We start from the raw sequence: 11,387 nt of genomic DNA on the forward strand, positions 1-11,387 counted from the left end.
CCTCCGGGCACCAACATCGTCACCAGCAAGTGGTTGTTCCACCACAAACTCAAGGCTGACGGCAAGCTGGATTGCTACAAGGCGCGATGCGTCGTCCGTGGCTTCTCATAGTAGCCGGGCATTGACTTCGACGAGACGTTCTCGCCCGTCGTCAAGGCGGCCACCATCCGCGTCGTGCTCACTATCGCCGTTGCTCGTCGGTGGCCCATTCATCAGATGGATGTGAACAATGCCTTCCTCCACGGACGCCTCGCCGAGCGTGTCTACTGCCAGCAGCCGGCCGGCTTCGGCGACGCCAACTACCCCGATCATGTGTGCCAGCTGGACAAGTCGCTCTACGGCTTGAAACAGGCTCCACACGCCTGGTTCGCGCGTTTCGCCACCTTCATTCACGGGCTCGGCTTCATCGACTCACGGTCCGACCCGTCCCTCTTCGTCCTCCACAACAGCGCAGGCACGGCATAGCTACTGCTCTACGTCGACGACATTGTGCTCACCGTGTCCACGCCTGCGCTTCTCCAACACCTCCAGCAGCTCCTCTTTCCAGAATTCTCGATGAAGGATCTCGGCCCGCTCCACTACTTCATCGGCGTCGCCATGATGAGGACGCCCGACGGCTTCTTCCTCTCTCAACGCAAATATGTTGCGGAGCTACTCGAATGCGCCAACATGCCAAGTGCAAACCGGTGCCCACACCGGTCGACACCCACTCCAAGATCTCCGCGACGGATGGCGCACCGGTCCCTGACGCCTCCCAGTATCGCAGCCTGGTCGGCGCCCTGCAGTACATGACCATGACACGGCCCGACATCGCCTATGCCGTGCAGCAGTGCTGCCTGGTCATGCACGATCCGCGCACTCCCCACCTTGCCTTGATGAAGCGCAGTCTGCGCTATCTCAGTGGCACCACCGAGCATGGTCTCCATCTGCACCCGTCAGCGTTGCTCGCGCTCACCGCGTACTCAGACGCGGACTGGGCAGGCTTCCTGGACACGCGGCGCTCCACCTCCGGCTACGCCGTCTACCTCGGCGACTCTTTGGTCTCTTAGTCCTCCAAGCGCCAAGCTACGGTCTCCCACTCGAGCGCAGAAGCAGAGTACCGTGCCGTCGCCAACACCGTCGCGGAGTGCTACTGGCTTCGCCAGCTTCTCGGTGAGCTGCGTGTCTCCCTCCCCAAGGCCACGGTCATCTTCTGCGACAACATTTCGTCCGTCTACATGGCTTCCAACCCCGTACACCATCGACGCATGAAACACATCGAGCTCGACATCCACTTCGTCTGAGAGAAGGTCGCTCTTGGTCACCTCCGCGTCCTGCACGTGCCCACCGAGCATCAGTTCGCTGACGTCCTGACCAAGGGGCTCCCGACACCGGCGTTCCAAGAGTTCCGGTCCAGCTTATGCATCCGGCCACCAGAAGCTTCAGCTGCGGAGGGGTGTAAACAGTTGCTGCCCTAGACTAGCTGCACGGCCATGCACGTCGTGCATGCCCCCCCCACTCCCCGCACGTCGCGTGTCCCACTGACCCTCTCTCTCCTGTGCTATGCGCCCTGTACATGTACGGCTCGTGTATATATTCACAGGAATGCAATGAGAGCACCTAAGGTACATTACTCTCTCGATCTCTCCCGCTCACAGTATGTGGCTATCTTGCTGTTGTTGGCTGCTGTGGCCTTGAGTTGCTGCTCTGTGATATCAGCAACATATTAACTGACATTTGCTGTCTCGGCATCTGGTCGCCGTGATTGATCATACAAATTAACTACTCTGTGGTCAGCTCATCAAGGAGCTGGTTGCTGATGATGTATTGTTGATCTGGATGAGAAAACATCCTTGATCAACTGACCCTTTTTTTTAAGAACTTGATCATCCGAGAATTACGACTCCAAACTCCAAACTTCAGCATTTAGGCCTTCTCTATAGTTATGTGAAGGGAAGAGCTCTTGCCATGTAACTGAAATATTGCCTATTGAGTTATATATATGGAGCAGCTGGATCATGGTAACTCACAGCATTTCTCTTTTAGAATTTTGCTTGTTTGAAGGAGTTGTCCAAGAAGATTGTATCTTTTCTCAAAGGTTTGTTGTGCATCAACAACATATTAATGAAATAAATGTTGGTCGTCAAGAGCTTATCTCAGTGGATCCTAGTACGCAATACGTTATCAAATATGGGATTAACAATTTTTTTACATTTTAAATTTATTGGCATCAATATTAGTGATTTATAGATAAATCAAGTTACAAGTTTCTAAAATTCTTGGATTGAACTTTGTAAATGTTTTTTATTTGAATTTTATCTGAAGCTCCCGCCCGACGCCGATATCCTCTTTGATATCCTCTCCTTGCGGCCTCTACCCATTTGCTGTTTGCTCAAATCTACATCTTAATACTGCCCTATTTTCAGGGATTCAAATTTCAGGCTGGAATCAACAAGCCCACATAATCTTCAGTTTTCCACAATTATGTTTTGCTTATTGTTCTATGGTAAGGTTGTAATTTGCTGGTGTGGTGCTGCCCTGCTTTGATTTGGGGATTCATCTGGGATCTAATTTTGACCGAACAAAGCTGGTTTGTTGGCTGCCTGCTGGTGTCACCTGATGGTACTGTGCTACAGAGAGAGATATTTTTCCAGCAAATAGAAGTGGCCAGTTAGTTAAGTTGAGGATTTGTGCGTCCTCTTCTTCAGGACTGTAGCTTGTGGTTTCAGTCAGATAGTTAAGTTGCATTTTCAGTCAGACACATGTTTGTTATTTTGCCTGCTTTTTTCTCGATTGTGCACTCTTGCCGTTCGTCTCGTGCAATGCTGAAGTTGTTCATGCGGTGGACTGGATGAAAGTGAGTACCTGACTAGCACTTTGGTTGTCCCTGTTTTGTGATAAAAAACTTTGACTGAATATTGAATCAGTAATGTTTCTTTTCAGCAATCCTTCTGCTATTGCCACTACTTCTGTTCATCAAGATATCTGTCCATGCATATCTTCTTGATGAACAGTAATAAAACCTTGGATGCCCATAAATATGTTAGATAATCACCTGCATTTACTAAACATATATGTACTTACATTTTTTTGTACTTTTATATGCTTCAACTCCAGCTAACAATCTGCTGATAAGAAGCGGTCCCAACAGATTTTATGCATTCAAAAAGAATTCTAACTTCATCAAACGAATTATAGGACCAACCGTAGGTTTCATGGACGTGTGAATCAGCAGACAAGTCTCATTGTGTTTCTATATGTGTGCCAAAGAAGAACTATACAATACAAAGCAAACCAATATACTTTGCATCTCTATATGACAGTCATAGATCGGGCAGGTAACTGCAAAGCTACTAATTTTCATGTAGCTATGTCAGTTTTGTTATGTTTTCCTCATGTTTCCTTAAGACAATAGAAGCATCCTACTTTTGAGTCTATATGTTAGTTTATGAGTTGTATCCAGTGTCGAATACAATTCAATTGAACATGTTCTGCCACTTTTAGGTAACCATTCACGTGCATATGCAGTTTGATACCATGTGAAGGAAATGACTGATTTTTTTAAGAAATTCATCTGGTATGTTTGGTGAAGTTGCATTCAACAAAGAAGATATGTTTAATTGTGACGAAATTTTACAGGTAATATCTATCCATGGGTATTCTCAGTCTCTTGCTTGGAGAAACTTTTTTTTGCCCCATTGGTTGCAAGTAAACATCAACCTCAAATTTTAGTCATATTATCAGAATACTGGAACAGGAAAAAGGGGTGTACTGTACTTTCAAAAGCTGGTGTTACTTGAGAACTTAATGATGCCTTTGTTCGATGTAAATAATTTCATTTTTAAGAAAAGGCTGGGACATCTACTGTTGTTTTGTATCTTAGTGTTACAATGTAAATCATTTGTGGTAGCAAACATGTTAACCAGGGCGCAAGTGTGTGATTCATGTTGTAGTGTACTTAAATCAGTTTTTTTATAGTCCACAGAACTAACTACATGCTTCATTTGATTTTGTGTTCTTCTTTTTTCTTTTCTTTTTTTCTTTGTCTCAGAGCTGAATGTGAGTTTCAATATGAGACATCTCAAGTCTGAAGTCCAAACCATGCAACCTCGTCTTGGACTATGAAAATATGAGCCTTTGGGCTTCCTTCCAATCGGTTGGTGCCTCAAGAAGACTCAAATAGGGTGGAAGACTGATTTGAGCTTCGGTTTTGTTGGCAAATCGAGGGGACGAGGGATGGAGGAGACACCAAGTCATGGAGAAAAAATTTGAGCCTAGACCCATGGCCTTGAGTTGTGTGCATGTGTGGTGCCACAAATTGGCGCCCTTTAGGCGGCGATTAGACACTAAGTGGTCATGCGTGGACATGTGAGGGACCCATCCTACCTGAGTGGAACAAATCCATGACACAAGTGAAGGAAATATGCCCTAGAGGCAATAATAAAGTTATTATTTATTTCCTTATATCATGATAAATGTTTATTATGTTGGGGAACGTAGCAATAATTCAAAATTTTCCTACGTGTCACCAAGATCAATCTATGGAGTCATCTAGCAACGAGGGAGGAGTGAATCTACATACCCTTGTAGATCGCGCGCGGAAGCGTTCAAGAGAACGGGGTTGATGGAGTCGTACTCGTCGTGATCCAAATCACCGATGATCCTAGCGCCGAACGGACGGCACATCCGCGTTCAACACACGTATGGAGAAGCGACGTCTCCTCCTTCTTGATCTAGCAAGGGGGGAGGAGAGGTTGATGGAGATCCAAGAGCACGACGGCGTGGTGGTGGAAGTAGCGGGATTCCAATAGGGCTTCGCCAAGCGCTGTGGGAGGAGGGAGATGTGTCATGGGAGGGAGAGGGAGGCGCCAGGCCTTAGGTATGGTTGCCCTCCCTTCCCCCCACTATATATAGGGCCAAGGGAGAGGGGGGGGCGCAGCCTTGGCCCTTCCTCCAAGGAAGGGTGCGGCCAGGGAGGAGTCCCTCCTCCCCAAGGCACCTCGGAGGTGCCTTCCCCCTTTAGGACTCTTCCTTTTCCTCTTCTCTTGGCGCGTGGACCTCTTGGGGCTGGTGCCCTTGGCCCATATAGACCAAGGCGCACCCCCTACAGCCCATGTGGCCCCCCGGGGCAGGTGGCCCCACCCGGTGGACCCCCGGGACCCTTCCGGTGGTCCCGGTACAATACCGGTGACCCCGAAACTTGTCCCGATGGCCGAAATAGCACTTCCTATATATAATTCTTTACCTCCGGACCATTCCGGAACTCCTCGTGACGTTCGGGATCTCATCCGGGACTCCGAACAACTTTCGGGTTACCGCATACCAATATCTCTATAACCCTAGCGTCACCGAACCTTAAGTGTGTAGACCCTATGGGTTCGGGAGACATGCAGACATGACCGAGATGACTCTCCAGTCAATAACCAACAGCGGGATCTGGATACCCATGTTGGCTCCCACATGTTCCATGATTATCTCATCGGATGAACCACGATGTCAAGGACTTAATCAATCCCATATACAATTCCCTTTGTCTATCGGTACGACACTTGCCCGAGATTCGATCGTCGGTATCCCGATACCTTGTTCAATCTCGTTACCGGCAAGTCTCTTTACTCATTCCGTAACACATCATCCCGTGATCAACTCCTTGATCACATTGTGCACATTATGATGATGTCCTACCGAGTGGGCCCAGAGATACCTCTCCGTCACACGGAGTGACAAATCCCAGTCTCGATTCGTGCCAACCCAACAGACACTTTCGGAGATACCTATAGTGTACCTTTATAGCCACCCAGTTATGTTGTGACGTTTGGCACACCCAAAGCACTCCTACGGTATCCGGGAGTTGCACAATCTCATGGTCTAAGGAAATGATACTTGACATTAGAAAAGCTTTAGCATACGAACTACACGATCTTTGTGCTAGGCTTAGGATTGGGTCTTGTCCATCACATCATTCTCCTAATGATGTGATCCCGTTATCAATGACATCCAAGTCCATGGTTAGGAAACCGTAACCATCTATTGATCAACTAGCTAGTCAACTAGAGGCTTACTAGGGACATGGTGTTGTCTATGTATCCACACATGTATCTGAGTTTCCTATCAATACAATTCTAGCATGGATAATAAACGATTATCATGAACAAGGAAATATAATAATAATAACTAATTTATTATTGCCTCTAGGGCATATTTCCAATAGTCTCCCACTTGCACTAGAGTCAATAATCTAGTTCACATCGTCATGTGATTAACACTCACAGGTCACATCGCCATGTGACCAACATCCAAAGAGTTTACTAGTGTCACTAAACTAGTTCACATCGTCATGTGATTAAGACCAATGAGTTCTGGGTTTGATCATGTTTTGCTTGTGAGAGAGGTTTTAGTCAACGGGTCTGAATCTGTCAGATCCGTATGTACTTCGCAAATCTCTATGTCATCTTGTAGATGCAGCTACTACGCTATATTTGGAGCCATTTCAAATAACTGTTCTACATGGAGCTATTCTAAATTGTTGCTCCATTATACGTATCCGGTATCTCTACTCAGAGCTATCCGGATAGGTGTTAAGCTTGCATCGACATAACTCTTTACGAAGAACTCTTTTACCACCTCCATAATCGAGAAAATTCCTTTGTCCACTAGTTACTAAGGATAACTTTGACCGCTGTTCTGTGATCCATTCTTAGATCACTCTTGTACCCCTTGACTGACTCATGGTAAGGCACATTTCAGGTGTGGTACACAGCATAGCATACTGTAGAGCCTATGTCTTAAGCATAGGGGACGACCTTCGTCCTTTCTCTCTATTCTGCCGTGGTCGAGCTTTAAGTCTTAACTTCATACCTTACAACTCAGGCAAGAACTCCTTCTTTGACTGATCCATCTTGAACACCTTCAAGATCATGTCAAGGTATGTGCTCATTTGAAAGTACCATTAAGCATTTTGATCTATCCTTATAGATCTTGATGCTCAATGTTCAAGTAGCTTAATCCAGGCTTCAATTGAAAAACACTTTCCAAATAACCCTATATGCTTTCCAGAAATTCTACGTCATTTCTGATCAACAATATGTCAACAACATATATTTATCAGAAATTATATAGTGCTCCCACTCACTTCTTTGGAAATACAAGTTTCTCATAAACTTCGTATAAACCCAAAATCTTTGATCATTATCAAAGCATACATTCCAACTCCGAGATACTTACTCCAGTCCCTAGAAGGATTCCTGGAGCTTTGCATACTTATTAGCATCTTTCAGGATTGACAAAACCTTCCGGTTTGTATCACATACAACCTTTCCTCAAAAAACGTCGAGGAAACAATGTTTTGACATCCTATCTGCAAGATTTCATAAATAATGCAGTAATCGCTAATATAATTCCAACAGACTCTTAGCATCGCTACGAGTGAGAAAGTCTCATCGTAGTCAACTCCTTGAACTTGTCGGAAAACATCTTAACGACAAGTCGAGCTTTCTTAATGGTAATACTTACCATCATTGTCCGTCTTCCTTTCAAAATCCATATGTACCTAACAGCCTTACGACCATCAAGTAGTTCTCCCAAAGTCTACACTTTGTTTTCATACATGGATCCTCTCTCGGATTTTATGGCCTCGAGCCATTTATCGGAATCCGGGCCCACCATCGCTTCTCCATAGCTCGTAGGTTCATTGTTGTCTAGCAACATGACTTCCAAGACAGGATTACGTACCACTCTGAAGTAGTACGCATCCTTGTCATCCCTCGAGGTTTGGTAGTGACTTGATCTGAAGTTTCATGATCACTATCATAAGCTTCCACTTCAATTGGTGTAGGTGCCACAGGAACAAATCCCTGTGCTCTGCCACACACTAGTTGAAGAGACGGTTCAATAACCTCATCAAGTCTCCACCATCCTCCCACTCAATTCTTTCGAGAGAAACTTTTCCTCGAGAAAGGACCCGATTCTAGAAACAATCCCTTATTGCTTTCGGATCTGAGACAGGAGGTATACCCAACTGTTTTTGGGTGTCCTATGAAGATGCATTTATCCTCTTTGGGTTCGAGCTTATCAGCCTGAAACTTTTTCACATAAGCGTCGCAGCCCCAAACTTTTAAGAAATGACAGCTTAGGTTTCTCTAAACCATAGTTCATATGGTGTCATCTCATCGGAATTACGTGGTGCCCTATTTAAAGTGAATGTGGTTGTCTCCAATGCCTAACCCAGAAACTATCATGGTAATTCGATAAGAGACATCATGGTATGCATCATATCCAATAGGGTGTAGTTATGATGTTCGGACACACCATCACACTATGGTATTCCAGGCTGTATCAGTTGTGAAACAATTTCCACAATGTCTTAATTCTTTGCCAAACTCGTAATTCAGATATTCATCTCTATGATCATATCATAGATCTTTTATCCTCTTGTCACGACGATCTTTCAAGTTCACCCTGAAATTACTTGAACCTTTCAATAATTCAGACTCGTGATTCATCAAGTAAATATACTCAACATCTACTCAAATCATCTGTGAAGTAAGAACATAACGATATCCACTACATGCCTCAGCACTCATTGGACTGCACACATCAAAATGTATTACTTCCAACAAGTTGCTTTCTAGTTCCATTTTACTAAAAACGAGGCTTTCAGTCATCTTGACCATGTGGTATGATTTGCATGTCTCAAGTGATTCAAAACCAAATGAGTCCAAACGATCCATTTGCATGGAGTTTCTTCATGCATATACACCAATAGACATGGTTCGCATGTCTCAAACTTTTCAAAAACGAGTGAGCCCAAAGATCCATCAACATGGAGCTTCTTCATGCATTTTATACCGATATGACTTAAGTGGCAGTGCCACAAGTAGGTGGTACTATCATTACTATCTTTTGGCATGAACATGTGTATCACTATGATCGAGATTCACTAAACCATTCATTTTAGGCGTAAGACCATTGAAGGTATTATTCAAATAAACAGAGTAACCATTATTCTCCTTAAATGAATAACCGTATCGCGATAGACATAATCCAATCATGTCTATGCTCAACGCAAACACCAAATAACAATTATTTAGGTTTTAATACCAATCTCGATGCTAGAGGGAGCGTGCGATGCTTGATCATATCAACCTTGGAAACACTTCCAACACATATCGTCAGCTCACCTTTAGCTAGTCTCCATTTATTCCGTAGCTTTTATTTCGAGTTATTAACACTTAGCAACCGAACCGGTATCTAATACCCTGGTGCTACTAGGAGTACTAGTAAAGTACACATTAACACAATGTATATCCAATATACTTCTATCGACTTTGCCAGCCTTCTCATCTACCAAGTATCTAGGGTAATTCTGCTCCAGTGGCTGTTCCCCTTATTACAGAAGCACTTAGTCTCGGGTTTGGGTTCAACTTTGGGTTTCTTCACTAGAGCAGCAGCTGATTTGCCGTTTCATGAAGTATCCCTTCTTGCCCTTGCCCTTCTTGAAACTAGTTGTTTCACCAACCATCAACAATTGATGCTCCTTCTTGATTTCTACTTTTGTGGTGTCAAACATCGCGAATATCTCAAGGATCATCATATATGTCCCTGATATATTATAGTTCATCACGAAGCTCTAGCAGCTTGGTGGTAATGACTTCGGATAAACATCACTATCTCATCTGGAAGATCAACTCCCACTCGATTCAAATGATTGTTGTACTCAGACAATCTGAGCACAAGCTCAACAATTGAGCTTTTCTCCCTTAGTTTGCAGGCTAAGAGAATCGTCGGAGGTCTTATACCTCTTGACGTGGGCACGAGCCTGAAATCCCAATTTCATCCCTCGAAACATCTCATATGTTTCGCGACGTTTCAAAACCGTCTTCGGTACCTCAATTCTAAACCATTTAACTGAACTATCATGTAGTTATCAAAATGTGTATGTCAGATGTTCGCAACATCCACAGACGACGTTCGAGGTTCAGCACACTGAGCGGTGCATTAAGGACATAAGCCTTCTATGAAGCAATGAGGACAATCCTCAGTTTACGGACCTAGTCCGCAAAATTACTACTATCAACTTTCAACTAAATTTTCTCTAGGAACATAACTAAATAGTAGAACTGAAGCGCGAGCTATGACATAATTTGCGAAGACCTTTTGACTATGTTCAGGATAATTAAGTTCATCTTATGAACTCCCACTCAGATAGACATCCCTCTAGTCATCTAAGTGATTACATGATCCGAGTCAACTAGGCCGTGTCCGATCATCACGTGAGACGGACTAGTCAACGTCGGTGAACATCTTCATGTTGATCGTATCTTCTATACGACTCATGCTCGACCTTTCGGTCTTCTGTGTTCCGAGGCCATGTCTATACACATGCTAGGCTCGTCAAGTTAACCCTAAGTGTTTCGCATGTGTAAAACTGTCTTACACCCGTTGTATGTGAACGTAAGGATCTATCACACCCGATCATCACGTGGTGCTTCGAAACGACGAACTTTAGCAACGGTGCACAGTTAGGGGAGAACACATTCTTGAAATTGTAATGAGGGATCATCTTATTTACTACCGTCGTTCTAAGCAAATAAGATGTATAAACATGATAAACATCACATGCAATCAAATAATAGTGACATGATATGGCCAATATCATATAGCTCCTTCGATCTCCATCTTGGGGCTCCATGATCATCTATTACAAGAACATGATCAATCTCATACATCACATATATCATTCATCACATCCTTTTGGCCATATCACATCACATAGCACACCCTGCAAAAACAAGTTAGACGTCCTCTAATTGTTGTTTGCATGTTTTACGTGGCTGCTATGGGTTTCTAGCAAGAACGTTTCTTACCTACGCAAAAACCACAACGTGATATGCCAATTGCTATTTACCCTTCATAAGGACCCTTTTCATCGAATCCGATCCGACTAAAGTGGGAGAGACAGACACCCGCCAGCCACCTAATGCAACTAGTGCATGTCAGTCGGTGGAACCGGTCTCACGTAAGCATACGTGTAAGGTTGGTCCGGGCCGCTTCATCCCACGATGCCGCCGAATCAAGATAAGACTAGTAACGGCAAGCATATTGAACAAAATCAACGCCCACAACTACTTTGTGTTCTACTCGTGCATAGAAACTACGCATAGACCTAGCTCATGATGCCACTGTTGGGGAACGTAGCAATAATTCAAAATTTTCCTACATGTCACCAAGATCAATCTATGGAGTCATCTAGCAACGAGGGAGGAGTGGATCTACATACCCTTGTAGATCGCACGCGGAAGCGTTCAAGAGAACGGGGTTGATGGAGTCGTACTCGTCGTGATCCAAATCACCAATGATCCTAGCGCCGAACGGACGGCACCTCCGCGTTCAACACACGTACGGAGCAG

This window comes from Triticum urartu, chromosome 2 (genome assembly GCF_003073215.2).
Source record: "Triticum urartu cultivar G1812 chromosome 2, Tu2.1, whole genome shotgun sequence".
Lineage (NCBI taxonomy): Eukaryota > Viridiplantae > Streptophyta > Magnoliopsida > Poales > Poaceae > Triticum > Triticum urartu.